Source organism: Lissotriton vulgaris, chromosome 8 (genome assembly GCF_964263255.1).
Source record: "Lissotriton vulgaris chromosome 8, aLisVul1.2, whole genome shotgun sequence".
NCBI classification, from domain to species: Eukaryota; Metazoa; Chordata; class Amphibia; order Caudata; family Salamandridae; genus Lissotriton; species Lissotriton vulgaris.
Window position 1 is genome coordinate 732,172,363 of NC_141696.1, and position 16,821 is coordinate 732,189,183.

At 44.8% G+C, this 16,821-nt stretch overlaps 1 protein-coding gene across 2 annotated transcripts in view; it reads left to right on the plus strand.

The window, feature by feature from the left end:
* Positions 1–16,821, plus strand: part of PRRG1 (proline rich and Gla domain 1) — a 389,843-nt gene that overhangs the window by 125,291 nt on the left and 247,731 nt on the right. The window lies entirely within an intron of this gene.

The window sequence follows — 16,821 nt, forward strand, 5'->3', positions numbered from 1 at the left end:
AATTCCCAAACTTAGTAAAATGGAATACAATTTAATGAGCTGAAGTGACAGCAAGATAACAGAAATTGGTCAGTAAGATAAGAAGTGTTTTACTTTTTACGAAAAAAGCAAATGGAGTCCATAGTAAGCAGTTGGTAAAGCAAATATCAATGTTAGTCTGTTGCATAGTTTACCTGGCCTTCAGTGCTTTTTCAGGCTGACTGCGATGGAGCGCAGGTTGGGCAAAGGCTAGCAGTTACCCTGGATAAACAGTTATATCTTCTTCTGGTTGGCCAAGGCAGAACACTGTGGCTGAGACGAGCTCCACAGAGCTAGATACATTAGATGTGGCGTCCTGCTGAGCCCTTGAATTTTGGCACAAAAATCTCTAAGTTTTCCTATGGCTTTGGGCACTTAGCACTATTTGTTGGTACTGCCTCACTTTTATGGAGCTTGAAATTCTTCAGCAGAGCTCCACAAAGCGAAATACCCTCATACCACAGTTTAATAGTAATCACAAACTAAGCGCTCTGTACACTGAGGGGGGTGGGGGGTCGTTTTGACCATGAATAAGCAGAACTGTGACGATGTAGAATGAAATTGTGGTAATGTGAAGAGTCTTACGAAATTGGGCCCTGAAAATGCATTGGTTTGAAAACTGAGTGAAATACATTCAGAGCAAAGGTATAATACTGGGATCTGCAATACATTCAAAACGATACACTGGAAAGAACCAGGAAACACATTTTCAAAAAGATTTGATTGGGAGTGTATAGAAAGTGGTGACTGTTTCACTGTTGGTGTCTGCATTCTGACAGCAAATACAAACACAAACATTGGTTAGAGTGCAGCGGTGTTCTGCAACACCACAATATTGCTTGTTCATGCTAAAAAACTACCCTGATGATGACCCAGTACTTAAAATAGGGTTGAAACACCATTGACACCAGTAACTTTTAGACGAGGGGATTTTTTAAAATTAGGCTTGATGGACGCATATATTTGGGTCCATCATCAGTGTTTTGTCGCTTATTGATCTTTTGGGTCATCTGTATTTGGATGCCTCCTTAATTGTATCCCTTTCTCGCAGTGTGATCACATGAGATCGAAGCAGGACTTTGTATGCATAAAAATATTTTTAATTAAATAGTGATGAACTTTTTTTTAACAAGAACGATTCTACGTGATTATTTTTAAATACTGATGTAATTCATATAATTTATGGACAGCAAATAACTTGAGAAGTATTTCCACCATGAGCAATTAGTGCTTCATATATATGCCACATGTGGTGAACGTTTGTTTCAATGTATACTCTCCCCCCTCGCATTCCTTTGATAAGGACAGGGTGACGTTCCCGGAGAGTGAGATGTTATTGATGATATTTCTCTCGGCCTGCTAATAGAGAGCTACAAGCTGGGCTGCTGCCCTAGATGGGCTATTTTCCTCAGGTACTGTATATAGGGACAATAACACACAAAAAGCCCTTGTCGCACGTCACACATAAGTTAATACTACTTGAGACCCCACTTGTCAGTTTCAAGCGGGGAAGGTTCTAGTGTGTACCTACGAACCCGCCCATGACATGTGCTTTTAACTAAATTGTAAAACAGGCCAGGTTTATCATGCTGAACCCTCAATCAATGAGGAAAAATATGACTATAGTACGTGCCTCATGGATGCAACCACCAGGGAGCGATTGGCAGGTTCTAGCCAAATTATTTACTCTCTGCTCATCGGCATTTTCCTAAATTAGGGAACGAAACCAACACCCAAAACATGTGTGTAAGTATCTTATATGAGTGCAGCCTAAAAACTATTCTTTGTGTATAGCGCACATCTCAACACCTCCCCATGATTCTGCGCGAACGGAGGAGAACTTCTTCCTCACAAGCACAAAAAAGTTAAAAATGAGTTGCGGAAAAACTCTCTGCATAAGTCTTTAAATTTGTAGTGCCCGCACTCCTAATTAAAAACCATACCTTGCTTTAGACCATTTTATATAGAACGGTTGTATTTAGGGACCCTGGTTCACATCTTTACCTGGACTATCCTCTGCTGGGGTAAATGTAGTTGTATGTCCTGCAGGGGGTGGAATTCTGTCAAAACTGATTTTGAGCCTGTCAGGTCTTAGGCAATCTTCCTACCAGGCATCTTAGCAATATTTGTACTAAACCATACTGTTGCCCACAAGAGCATATAACTTAATTGTGGCTTGTTCTGTGTCTATGCAGGCTTATCTACACCTTGAATATGCCAGTTAGTTGCCATGTTTCGGGGTATGGCACCTGCTTTAAGAGCTTAGCTCTGTCTCAATGCCCAGAGGTGCAAATATGCCAGCAATATGGCTAATAAAAAAAATGCAGAGCCCACACACAAATGCTGATTCTTATATACACCAATCGATGGCCATTTTCACCCGTAAAGTGGATTACTATAATTTGTGGGTCTTGACTTATGGTAATTTATATGACTCTTGTGAAGGTGCATAAGGTGAACCTATTTTCTCTAAGGTATAGACAGGCTGGTGGGAAATTATTTAGCAAGCTAGAATTCAGTAAAATACTTAATAATGCTGCAGGTCAAAGTAATTTGGAATGCAAAGTACTTCAAGAGTGTCCAAAGCAGCTGACAAAGTGAAATAACCATTGTTAAGAATGGTTGAGGGCACTGGAGGAAGTATTTGCTTTAACATGTTTTCAGGTGCAGTGATGTCTGACGAGAGGTAGGACTCCAGTTGATTCGTCCTTTATGATATACTGACTTTAATGTATAGCAGTTTTAGACAAGCAAATTGTAGGTAACATTAAAATGGAGTAAATAAAAACAAAAATGGAACCTCTGTGTCATCTGGTTGATTCATGGAGTGAAGTCTGTTTTCTGGAATACAAGGTAGGACCTTTAAACGTCAAGGAAAAATCTGTTCCGATGTGTACACTGTATGAAAAGTGGTTATTAGTTGGGGAGGATGGGAGTCCTTTCCAGATAATCAGTCCAAAATGTTAAGCTAAACCCACAGTTTCGATAATTTAAAATTGGACTAAACCCCTGGTAGCTATGGAACATAGTAGACCGGTTTAACAAAGGAAAAGAGTGTGTAAAGTATTTAGCAGTATGAAAACAATTAAAAAGTCAAAACACATCAATAACAATCCTACAGCCAATGTCTAAAAATCAAGAAACATGTAATAAGCACATTTATAAAATCATGATTACAATCCAATGAGGAAAATCACGGATAAGAGTTTTTCAAAGTTAGAGGACAAAAGAGTTAAGAAAAATTGAAGCGCATATCAGAAGTACTGTTTGTGGTGGACTGGTGACTGCAATTAAATCGGAGGTCTGATGCACCAAATAGGTCATCCCCGGTCAAAGTTTATACTTTCTGACTGGAAGTCGAAATCCTCTAGCTGGGCAAGGTAGCAGGCTGTGTCTGACTAGCTCCACTTGAAGTCCCATGCCCGTTGGCTGAGGTCTCACTGAAACTGTTAATTTTGGTAGGAAAAGCTCTGCTTGGCAAATTATAAAATTAGCACCCATTAAAGTCCTCTTGTCAGTTGGATACTTTTTGCACTTTTCCCTTGTCAATATTTCTACTTTGGGATTTAATTTATTTTTTTTGAAGCTCAGAAACGTTCAGCAGGTCAAAACTAGAAGCCTTAACTGGGAGGCCTCACCTAAGCCAGATACCTTAGCTGACCGAGTCTGCTGACGTCTTCATTTGGGCGAACAAAAGTTCAGAGTGGGACCAACTTGATTTTCATTCCTGCTGAGGTCGTGGCTTGGGTGGATAGCCTTGGGTGGTTGATCTTTGTCATCCATGGTTCTGGAATTTGGCAAAATGTTAGTCCTTACTTCTCCCTACTTACTGGAATAGCTTCTCTTGGTCAATTTTAGGACTCTGGGATGGCAACTGGAGTACAGGACCCACTCCAGCAGAGGCCACTATCAAATTCCATTCCATGTCCACAAGCCACTGGTCACTACGTGAAAAAGCCTCTTGGACCTTTCAGCATCCTTGTAGCTACACAAGAGGGCATTCCGCTGAACCGCAAAGTGCACTTTCCACTTCTAGGTCCTAAATACAAGTGAGAACAAGTCCAGGTCTCCTCACAGATCACAGACAGCAGTTTCAGATGTCTTCTATTTAGGAGTGAGGTATTCTGAGGAGCTGGGAGTGGATGCCACTTTTGTACAATTCAGCCACCGCCAAACCAAAGGGGAAAATGTTGCCAAGGGAAAATCTTCCCTGTTACATTACATCCTGTTTGACCTATTGCAAGCTGTTCCAGAGTGTACCATTTTCAGGAAATATCAAAATGGCAAAACACTTCTGCCCTTGGACAGGGCTGGTGGCCCAGGGGAATGAGAATGGTCTAGGTCTAGGACAATCAGCAGCCCCCTCCTTCTTAAGCACACCAAACTGGTTGTGGGATAAGCTACTCCTATACACTGGAATGGGGCCAAGCCTAGGCCTAGGATCATTGGATCATTGGATCAATGTGTCCCTCTTCCCCAGGTCTCAATTTACAGTTCACTATGAATGGGGCGCCCTCATCAAAGTCTTTCATGTACAGAAGTTCCTAAATCCTCCCTTACTTCCTTTCCTGAGAGGATGAGTCCTATACCTCACATCTGGGTCTTTCTCCTGGAGCTTCAGGCAGGAAAAGTCTTGTTATTAAAAGCTACGTTTCTTGTATATTTATCAAAACTCAACATTCGCCATTGGACCAGCATTTTAATACATTTTAGAATTGCTCTAAGCCAAAGTTACTAATATAATTGTAATTATACTCTAGTTTCTCTCATGGAAACGAATAGATGCCTTTTTGGGTGCCAGTCATCGTAGGAACATGCCAATCCTAATGTCTTGCATGTTCCACCTTTATGAACTAGGAACCATACCTTGTGAGCTGCAAGGCCAACTTATTGGTGACATACAAAAATTGAGGTGATCAAGCATAAAGATTTTCTCACTGACTCTTAATATTTTAGTGACCTACTTCATCCCTAGTTTTTTTTTTAACTTTATTTACCATTTGCATCATTACGTAGAAATGAAACATAATTGCTCACTGTCAATACTATTTCGTTTAATTCCATACATGAATAAGAATAACATGTCCAAGCCAAGGAAGCTAACAGTGAAATTTAACTTGACGACCCTTCTAATATGACCAAACAGTACATCCAATTGATATTCTCACCCGGACTCCACTTGAACCTGAACTATCAAGACATTAATGGACACCTAAGAAACCTGCACTGGCTCCCGGGCAACAAGAGAATCACCTTCCGTCTCCTCACCCACGCACACAAAGCCCTACACGATCTAGGCCCGAGCTACCTCAACAACCGCATCAACTTCTACGCTCCCAAACGACACCTCCGATCAGCCAGTCACACCCTCGCCGCCGTCCCCCGCATCTGAAGAATGACAACAGGAGGAAGGTCCTTCTCCTACCTGGCCGCCAAGACCTGGAACTCCCTCCCGACCGACCTGCGCCTGACCCAAGACCACCTCGCCTTCAGGAAGAAGCTCAAGACCTGGCTGTTCGGGGCAGTAGCAGCACCCCCCCCCCCCCCCCCCCCCCCCCTAGCGCCTTGAGACCCTCCGGTTAAGTAGAGCGCTCTATAAATGTCTATGATTGATTGATTAACAAGTTCTAACCCCGCGTAGTGTAAGGTCAACCCACTCCAGTTGGCACTCTACCCTGCTCTAACTGTAAATCTGAAGCCTGGTGGTCCTTCTTAATGAAATTCCTGAGCGGAACCTAAATATCCTTTGGGCGTGAGGAGCGAGGCAGCGTGCTGGCATAAACCTCACTATTTGTGCCACAGAAAGCTAAACTGTTGAGCCAGCTCTGAAGAGTGGGGGCCCTTTTAACACCCCAATTGATGGCAATCTCTCTTTTAGCTAACAAGAAACTGATAGCTGCAAATGTCCGCACCCCTTTAGGGAAGTTGACCAAATACCCCATGTGGGCGACCTCAGGAACGGGGACAAGAGTCATGCCAAACATATTTCCCAGTGTCCGATGTACCGCCTCCCAATAAGGCTGTATTTTAGTGCATGTCCAAGTGAGGTGAGCGAAATCGGCATGCGGTGTCTTACACTTCAAACAGTTATGTGGTCTGGACGAATTGATTCTGTGACTTCTCTAGTGTTATGTGTATCCTGCTCAAGAACTTAAAATGCAGTAACTTATGGCTAATGTTTAATGAAACATCTTTCGTGACTGCGCAGCCCTTTTCCCATTGTTCATACAGTATGGGATGACCCAAGTCTTCCTCCCAGTCCCTGCGGAGTTGGTCGTCATTTACAGGGATTAAAGCCGAACAGGCTTTATATAGTTTGGAAATAAGGTGTTCCCCCACCCTGGGGTTCAATGATTACGGACAGAGGAATGAACAATTCGGGCTCAATGGGAAAGCTGGGGAGAAGGGCTTGCAACGCCGAACGGACTCTGCTCATAACAAAACAGTCCATAAAAGTGGCAGTGCGAAAGCAGTCCTCCTCAGCCATGGAGAAGACATGTCCGCCAGGGAATACATCCCCAAATTTAGCGATGTCAAATGTGGCGAGAGTGCGTTGCACTAGTCTTTTGCCCATAATTGGCAGTCAGCGCGTGTTTGGGATCGGTAGGGCCTAGGAATATAATATGGAAGCACCCAAGGTGTGCCTTAGCTTGTCCCAGGCCCAACTGGTGGTGAATACAGTCTGAATATCTTTAGGATCTCTGGATACACCTTTGGGATACTTCATCCTTAGTTGACATGAACCATGAGGCAGGCATTAGTCCGGGCACTGTATAATAGTTAAAGTGCAAGAAAAAAAGCACCTTCAGCTAGTGAGGTATACGTGTAAAATGCAGGATCTGTGGAATTTGTATCAATTTTATTATTAGAGGTAATTGTATAGCAATGGCCCTGCCACATGCGCAGCAGACTGCTTCACACTACACCACGTGAATAATAACTGGAGCAGTATAAAATAAAAACTTCAGATTATCTTCAGCTGTCTGAAACCGTGGCTATAACTTGGGAAGCATAGAAGGATGGTGGGTAGTAGTTTAGGCATGTTTTAAAGAAGTGAGGTTCATAAAAATCATCCTATCAGATACCAGTCTATTACTTCTGGCAGTAGGTTCTTGGGTAAAAACAAGAGAAGCACTAGTTAATTGTTTTAACTTTTTTATTTTAGGATTTTCGAGGGTGAGCTGATTTTCTTCCAGTTATTTCTTGGGTATCCAACAATTATGCAATTGCTAATTTTGATATGATACGCCCACATCAGTGTCATTGTACCTAAAGCACGAAACTTTTCTTTTCAGTCTGGATCTAATTAGGAACCAGTCCAGGTATTTGAGAATGGTACTGACTGATGCATAATTAATTTGCTCCTTTTGACAAATCACCCTGCTGCATGCAGAGAATCTTTGAGATGCTACTGAAGGCTAGGCTTGCAGCTACTGGATTGCACTGATGATGTGCAAGACCACCCCTTTTCTAATGATAATTTTACTTTATTAAAGAAGTGAAGCTGGAAAAGTTACATATTTGTTAGCTCTGGGATGTGTGGCAACATTTTCACATTTTGCACATTTGTGACGACGAGAGAATTTAGTGCATGAGCTGCCTAGTTGGTTGAGAGCTTGCAGTTATTTGTATGCTGGTGATTGGGACATCTTTAGTGTAGAGGAGCATCTCTGTTTTGTGCTGGGCGAGTTTCAGAGAGAGCACTCTCCTCCAGTTTGTCTTTATAAGAAGTTGTTTAGTATAGAGTCTGATGTCAAATTGGATTGAGACTCTCAATTAAATCTTGGGGTCAGCAGTGTATTGGTGTGCAGGATAGCAACTTCCAGACGCTTTAGATCTTAATGCTTCGTGTAGATATTGAATAGAAGGTGATAGGATAAAAACTGAGCAGTTCAGTATACTTTGTGATGTACCAAATATGTCCAGTTAGCTAAGAAAATGAATTCACAGATTTCTGGGTTGGAAAATGTGTAAATTGCTCCATAAGTAGTGCCATGATGATTGGATGGGGATACCTAGAATTGGTGTGTCATACTCATCATCTTATTTCTTGTAAAGTAATGTAAACTGCTCAATGTGATGTGTTTAGTGGTTGCTCTGACCATTGCCGTTATTTCTTTCTTGAACACATGAAACTGCCTTTATGCAACCTGCCACATTAATCTATGTTTCAGTAATCATGTGAAAAGACTTCTTATCCTTCAGCCGAAGCTGCAGACAATACTCGTCAGCATACTGCAGACTGATACACTACCTCGTCTTCTTGAACCTGCATACCATCTGCTTAGTTTGCCCTTGCTTTAGAGAAACAGTATGTGCCTTAGACAAGGCAGAACCTCTCATCACTGGCTGAAACACTGTTCTACTTCCTGTCTCCTCTATCAGTACCCTTACTCCTGGTCTAGTGGATCAGTATTTTATTTGTGGAATGTAATCATTGTATTTTTCCCTGCAGAGACGATTGAGAGGTGCACTACCCAGGTATCCAAGGATAAATAATGAAGCCAAATCAGTTCCTTCGTAGAAAAAAGTCTTTAATCATATAAATCCAAATGCATGTATAAAAAGCAACAGCCAACGCGTTTCGTTCTTGAAAGAACTTCGTCAGGGCAAAATTTGTGTTAGATGAAAGTCTCACTACGTAGTTGGATTCAAAAGTTGAAGGAGCAGATGTTCCTATATATGCGATCCGGTAAGAGTCCGTCACTATTGGCATCGAGTGCTTTGGTTCTTGCCCTTATCATGGTGGCCTATGTCTCAAAATCGCATATATAGGAACATCTACTCCTTCAACTTTTGAATCCAACTATGTAGTGAGACTTTCATCTAACACACGTTTTGCCCTGACAAAGTTCTTTCAAGAACGAAACACGTTGGCTGTTGCTTTTTATCTATGCACTTGGATTTATATGATTAAAGACTTTTTTCTACGAAGGAACTGATTTGGCTTCATTATTTATCCTTGGATACCTGGGTAGTGCACCTCTATCGTCTCTGCATCTTTGTTTCCCGGTTTTCGGTTGTACCCTATAACGGTGGGTACAGGAGCAGTGTATGTACACCATAGGAACATAATTATCGCAAAATACTTTGGGAATTAGGGGTTGTGCGGCAACTGGAGTCCACCGTTGGCCATTTGCATTACAATACAATTGTATTTTTCACTGCCTGCAATCCCTCTTTGTTTTGGCCGCTGTCATAAACCAATCCTGCTAATTTGCTTACCTTAGAAGCTCAGAAGAACAGTGTCTTATGCTTGAAGAGACCTCATATTGTCTACCTGAGGATAGGTTAACTTTCATCAGCTGCTTTGTTTATTGCCTTACTCCATTTCACAAACCTCTTCCTTTCCTCACAATGCTGGCCAATTTGTTCCCTCTTGTAATGCTATACGGCACATGTAATGGCAGTCACACTCATGTACAAGGAAAGATACTTCTAGCCTGCAGTCGGAAAGTTTCTACTGCTGCTGGAGAAATTGGTAGAACTTACCACTTGTGTTTGCCTTGAACTATTCTCTAAAGTCACCAGTCCTGCATCCTACAAGCCTTTGAATTTTCCTGAAAGCTTGAGCTTAAAATCAAGAATAACCATTCCTTAATGTGTTTTTGAACTAAGGGCCTGATTAAGAGTTTGGCGATCTTGCCGCTGTCCTGCCGCGGCGGCAGACCAGTTAACGCCGCCACCCGGCTCCATCCCGTCCTCCGCATTATGATGTTTCTCATGTGCTGGTGGTCTCGCAGCTGTTCTACTGATGGAATGCACTAGGAACCTTAGTTATATTTCCTCAGTGCAAAGTACATATGTGTGTATTTACAGAAAGCAAGTCTGAAAATGCACACATTTGTGTTACACCTATGAAAAACATATCTTGTCAAACAGCACAGGTTCACAGCCTATGTAACAGTGAAGAAATGTACGAATGGCTTACCTTAGTAGTTGATACCAACAGTATGTATTTTCTTTGTGGGCAAGTGTCTGCAGCAAAGGAAGGACCTGGACATTGTGCTCTGTGATGGGAAGAGAGGTGGAAACTGGATATACGGTGAGTTTGAACATACTTTCCTGTGTTCCCACCAGGTCGAGTGTGGAGGTTTTCCTGCCACAGTCGTCTTGGCAATAAGGCACATCAATCCGCACAGCAGTTACGGTGTCTGGCTTTCTACCATCCGTCACTGCAGCCTTTTACTCTGTCTATGCAGGGTGAGAAATCCTGGCGGTGGCAGCGGGAACAGGGTGGTGGTGCCTCCACCAACATCGAAATACGGCAGGTGAACCTCAAAGCCAGCTGGTGGGGACTCCGATGCTGCAGCGACAGTGGTCCAGAGACTGCCAGAGTCGTAATTAGGCCCTCAGTTCTGCACAGAAAAAAACATTTAGATAATGCAACACCAGCAGCTCATAATTTGAGTCTGTGGTTGCCGGTGCCTCCCGCCGTCACTCTTGTTTTTTGGGGAACTGGTCTTATTTTTCCATGATTAGACTTTGACCATCAACATGAGAGGCAGAAAAGGATGGAACAAATGGGAAAAGAATAATTGAAAGAGAGTGAAGAATATAGAAAGCAAGGATGAACAAACATTTACAATGCAACTGTCTCGCCTTAGCAAAAGTTAGAGCTATTGGCATTGTAAATGACAAATTTTTAATTTATGTGTTGGATTTCAAAACAGATAAATAAATGCCATTGTCATTTACAATGCCAATAGCTTAATCTCTCGCAAATGCGAGACCTATTGCATTTGCACTCACCCACACACACACACACAGACACATGTGGTGGATGTGGGGGTGGTGGATGTGGGGGTGGTGGATGTGGTGGTGGTGGATGTGGTGGTGGTGGATGTGGTGGTGGTGGATGTGGTGGTGGTGGATGTGAAGGTGGTGGATGTGGTGGTGGATGTGGTGGTGGATGTGGTGGTCGTGGATGTGGATGTGGTGGTCGTGGATGTGGTGGATGTGGTGGTCGTGGATGTGGTGAATGTGGTGGTGGATGTGATGTTGGTGGATGTGGTGGTGGTGGGTGTGGTGGATGTGGTGGTGATGGTGTATGTGGTGGTGTATGTGGTGGTGGATGTGGTGGATGATGTGGTGGTGGATGTGGTGGATGATGTGGTGGTGGATGTGGTGGTGGTGGATGTGGTGGGGGATGTGGTGGGGTAGTTTGTAAACTACAGCATATAATGTTACGAATCCAGAACATCTGAAACATACAGGAAAAATGCAAAGTAAAGGCTTTGGCGAGCGGGGGCCAGTGACCGCCATTGTTTTAGTCGTGGATAGTGTATTATTTTCAATATGCCAGTATAAGGGTGCCACTGAGACACAGCATTGTGTATTCTACGTCTTTACCAAGTGATGCAAACCACTGTTGTAGAGTCCGAGCGCTTCCAAATTTACATTGAATCGTATGAGCCTAACGGGTAAAAAAAGGACAAGCTGCCTTCAATGGCCCTTAAAAGAAATAAAGCTAGTACTAGCACAAATAACGACTTAGGTCATTTATGACTGCTGTGATGTTTACATGTTTCTCCGACCTAACAAACCGAAACTATGCTTTATTATACTGACACCACTTCGGCCAACAAACTCGACATGCGACTGCTCTCACTCTATGCTAAAATCCATCAAGTGTCTGTCCTCGCATGCAGGTGCTCGAACTGCCTCAGTGCTAGCTGAATGGTGGACAGGAAGTTGGGGGTTTAACTTTCCTGGCGCACCCGGTGCGAAGGACGACTGTTTGTAAGAAACGTGAATTCATTAACGCTGCATTTACCTCCATGAACTTCCCTTGTTCTTATTGTGGTCCTCGTGGGTTATTGATTGTAAGTCCGCTGTCTCCTAGCTGACTGCACGAAATATCAACCCCAGGCACCGAGAGAAAAGAAAGAATGATACTCCTGTGTGTAAACCATCAGCCAGCGATGGTGTGTAAACCGAGGGATAGCTCTGCTGCCTATGACTGGGCCGCCTCGTTCATTGGCTGCGTCTTGAGAGACTCTTAAGCCAAGACGCTGTGATTATACGAACAACGGAACCCCAACAATCACTGCAAACAGACACAAGCCATTTCCAGCTCTCCTCAGGAATCCGCCCACAGCCCGAATGGCAGGCATCACAAACACACCAGAATGCACTGAATGCTGATAACAGAGGCAACCACCAACAGCATCGTGCCAGCGTTCCTCCATCGTAAAATGGAGTTCCCATAAACACCAATACAACGGCCCTCCACTGCTCAGAATATACAGCCTTGTAAGACACGCCATCTCTGCGAGTAAACACTGTGCAACCAGAACACGCCTGGGTGCAAATACAGCCACTGCAAGCTGAACGTATATGCTGAGAGATCCCCACATGCAGCAAATACCCAAGCAAAGATAACACACGAGTGCTGCAAATACAGATGAAAATGTACAGCATGCTGCTAATGCAACCGTATTGCAAATACACATACACCATACATGATCCAAGTACCTACCACAGCAAACCTCACTCCCGCGCGCACGCTCGGCAGCAGCTAGGCGAGGATCTGATAAGTTGCTCCCAGGTACTCACCGTCGCCGGAGCCTAGCAGGGTTAGAAGCAGGAGGAGGGGGAGGCGGGAGCAGAGCGCGAGCCGAGACATCTTCACCGCGTGAGGCAGGGAGAAGTGAGGAGGCTGGGCGCGAGCAGGGGAGGAGGGGTGGGGGAGAGGGACCGAGGGGAGGGCAATAGAGGGAAGGAACGAGACCAGGAGAAGGAGAGAAGGGACGAGGATGGAGGAAGGGAAGAGAAAGGATGAGAGGAAGATAGGGCAAAGGGAAGGGAGCAGCGCGGAAATAACTCGCCCGCCCCAGCTCCAGAAAAAAAATGGCAGCCGCAAACTTAGTGAGAAAAAAAAATAAAACAACACTCACAATGGCCCACCGCTGCATGATGTCAAAAAGGGGCGGAGCTTAAAAAAACACAGGAACGCCCACGAATCTGCTCCGAGAATGATTGCCACATCTCTCTTCCAATGGCTAGTCTCCATTTATGGAGCTAGCCAATGGAAGAGAGAGGCGGGTTCAACCCCAGTACTGGAGATCAAAATTTCTCGGCTGCGCGACACTGCTGCGCAGTGTACGCTAGGCCGAGACCTAAAAAGAACCTACAAGAGGGAGCTTTAGTGGCAGTGAGTGTAGAGTAGTGGTTGAAAGCGGCATGAGCTGGAATCAAGCGAGGAAGTCTTACTAATTAGGATCTCCACCATTCAACAGGCAGCCTGTTGCCTTTGAGAGAGTTTGGGAACCAGCATTCATTTTACGAATTAAGCACTGAACACCAGTACCATGAACAGCGGGAGAATGATGACAGCTGGCTTACTGTTCAGACCTTATTAAGCATGGGCTGTAAAATTCTGATCCCAGTTCAAACTTCGGTTTGCGCAGGGATCTGCATTGAGTTGTGCAGTAAAGACCAGCATATTATTATGGGAAAATGCACAATAAATTTCCAAACATGAGCAATTTGGTGCAGAAAGCTTAAACTCCATATGTAATTTCCAATTTTCTAGAGAGAAACTTTGAATAGGAGGTATTTACTCCACCCCTTAAATACTGCACACCGTTCCGACCAACCTGTTACCAGGGCATTTGTTACATGTGCAATAAACCATCTGGCTGATCATAACAGACATTCATTCAGCTTAGTCTGGCAATAATTTGCCAAGTCACCTAATTTCGCAGGCAGATGATAAATGAAAGCTTCTGCCGAGACCACTTTCAAATTTGGTGACTTGGTCTGGTCTGATACGCAATAGTTTGCTGCCTACATAGGAGCCCGCACACGAAAGGAATAGTGAAATGGCTGTACGGTTCAGCGGTAGAAGTGGAGGGGGATCGGTGGCCACGGCGTGCCCCTACTTCTAAAAATAATTTCAGCCCGTTCCCCTACTTCTTTCTTTGAAATAAGCATCCCGGGACGGAGAGAATAGTCCTACTAAAAACGATAATTTTTTTTTCAGCTTCCAGGGGCTGCTCGCACTTCTCTGTTGACCTCCAGAGGCTGCAGCAGCCCCTCCCTGACCTCGCACAGACCGAGGGCAGGCCTATTGTCATTCTGATTGAGGCTGATTATCCCCTTTGGAATGACAATGCGCCCGCCCGCTGCCTGCCTTTAGCATATGCCAGCGAGATCTGCATGAGGTGTCTCTGGTATCTGGGTGCAGGCCATGGCTCGTTGTGCAACAAATATACAAGATGGGTCCGCAATGTGTAATCAAAACTTTAAAACAATCCCGCTGGGGCGTGAGAGGTGCACTGTGGGCAGTGTAATCTGCTGTTTGGAAAACACAACCCTGACGTCCACGACGCGGAGTAAGCGAGGAAAAGCATTACATCCGATCAAGCTATTTTTTATAGACAGTATACTTGTAAAAACACTTGTGGCTGTCAAAGGCGTGCCCGAAGGTGCTTGCTTCTTCTAATACGTTTTATGGAATATATATTTTGCTTAGTGCTCTAAGCTGTGTTTTTATAAGTGTGTTTTGCTGCTCGGTACGTGATGTATTAAAGGGGAAATCCGGCGAATATTACATTAGTCTCAACACCCAGCAGACGTAATTGAACAAGGGAACATCGTGGGATGCCTATTGTTGGAGATTGTTCGAAATACAGGTCTTGATAAAGAGAACGGGGTTTTCCTTTAAACTACCAGACCCCTTTAACTGGAGGCCAACGTGATCTTAAGCCCTCCTCTGCGATCCTGTGGCCTTTAAGGTGTGAGGCTCTGCTCAGAGGAGAAGCCAGAAAATCAAAATGCCCCAAACTTTGAACTACACTTATAATGGCAAGCAGCACGTGATGTGATTGTGCTTTGCACTCCCTAAAAGAGAGGCCTCCACTGCTCCATCCAACCAAGGGAGTAGTCAGAAAATTAGAAGGCCCCCCATTTTGCAGTAAACCTCTGATGCACACCAAGCAAAATAAGTAAATGCGCCCATCTTCTACTCGAAGAAGTGACGGGGACAGGAGAAGTGACGGGACATGAGAAGGAGAAGTGAAGTGAAGGGACAGGGGAAGGAGAAGTGACGGGGACAGGAGAAGAAGTGACGGGGGCAGGAACAGTGAACGGGGCAGAAGTGAAGGGACAGTAGAAGTGAAGGGACAGGAGAAGTGAAGGGACAGGAGAAGTGAAGGGACAGGAGAAGTGAAGGGACAGGAGAAGTGAAGGGACAGTAAAAGTGAAGGGACAGGAGAAGGAGAAGTGACGGGACAGGAGATGGAGAAGTGACGGGACAGGAGAAGTGACGGGGACAGGAGAAGTGACGGGACAGGAGAAGGAGAAGTGACGGGACAGGAGAAGGAGAAGTGACGGAACAGGAGATGAAGAAGTGACGGGACAGGAGAAGTGACGGGACAGGAGAAGTGACAGGACAGGAGAAGTGACGGGACAGGAGAAATGACGGGACAGGAGAAATGACGGGGCAGGAGAAATGACGGGGCAGGAGAAGTGACGGGGCAGGAGAAGTGACGGGGCAGGAGAAGTGACGGGGCAGGAGAAGTGACGGGGAAAGGAGAAGTGAAGGGACAGGAGAAGTGAAGGGACCAGGAGAAGGAGAAGTGACGGGACAGGAAAAGGAGAAGTGACGGGACAGGAGAAGGAGAAGTGAAGGGAGAAGGAGAAGGGAGGGGGACAGGAGAAGTGACGGGGACAGGAGAAGTGAGGGGCCGGAGCGGTGATGGGGGCAGGAGAAGGGAGGGGGACAGGAGAAGTGACGGGGGCAGGAGAAGTGACGGGGGCAAGAGAAGTGACGGGGGCATGAGAAGTGACTGGGACAGGAGAAGTGACGGGGACAGGAGAAGTGACGGGGACAGGAGAAGTGAGGGGCCGGAGCGGTGATGGGGGCAGGAGAAGGGAGGGGGACAGGAGAAGTGACGGGGGCAGGAGAAGTGACGGGGGCAAGAGAAGTGACGGGGGCAGGAGCGGTGACGGGGGCAGGAGAAGGGAGGGGGCAGGACTGTTCCCATTGGGCGCAGAATCTAGACTGATTTGCATATGGCTGGGTCCAAACTGGAATGGCATGGTGAGCAAAGAAACAATGGATTTAGGCCCAGATCTCTGTACTGGGGTGAATGTATGATATTGTTCTGCATTCAGTTGTTCTTTTTGCTATATTATGATTGAGCAGCTAGCTGGCGACATGAATATGAAGGAGCCTTTGTGGGTTTCCGTGAGTCTGGATTCTCCTGAAGAGTCCCTTTCTCTTCTGAGTCCTGCTTAACACATGTGTACAGGAGGAGCCCTGTATTCATGACCTCAATGTTTGAGACAAAAAATAATCATGGATTTCTGAACATTGAGTAAAAGCATTAAGGTAACATGTTGTTCCTGCTTATATTTCACACGCTTTACATAAACCTGTATTCCCTATGACTGTTTGCTTTTTCCTGAATTAAACCTCAAACATGTTTATCCATTGTTTTAATTAAATAACGTTCTAAGCTGTAACTGGTCAGTGAAATGCTAAACGTACTAAAAATTGGTATGTTTTGCTATTTCTAGCCACGCCCCTGACTCCGCCCACTGATTCAATCTTCGGTTATTCCCGCCCCCTGATTCTCCGCCCACAGTTCCCCTACTTTTCTTTCCCCACTTCGACCACTGGTACGGTTATATAAGCAAAGATCATTTGCAAGTAAATGGAAATATCGAAATACAAATTGTGAATGTGATTGTTTTAGTGTTCTGTCTTGTAAGCAGTCTCTCCTCTGCCTACTGCCTCCTCGTGTGACCTTCCCTGTTTCGCTTCTACATTTTAATCGGTCTGTTCTGTCCAGT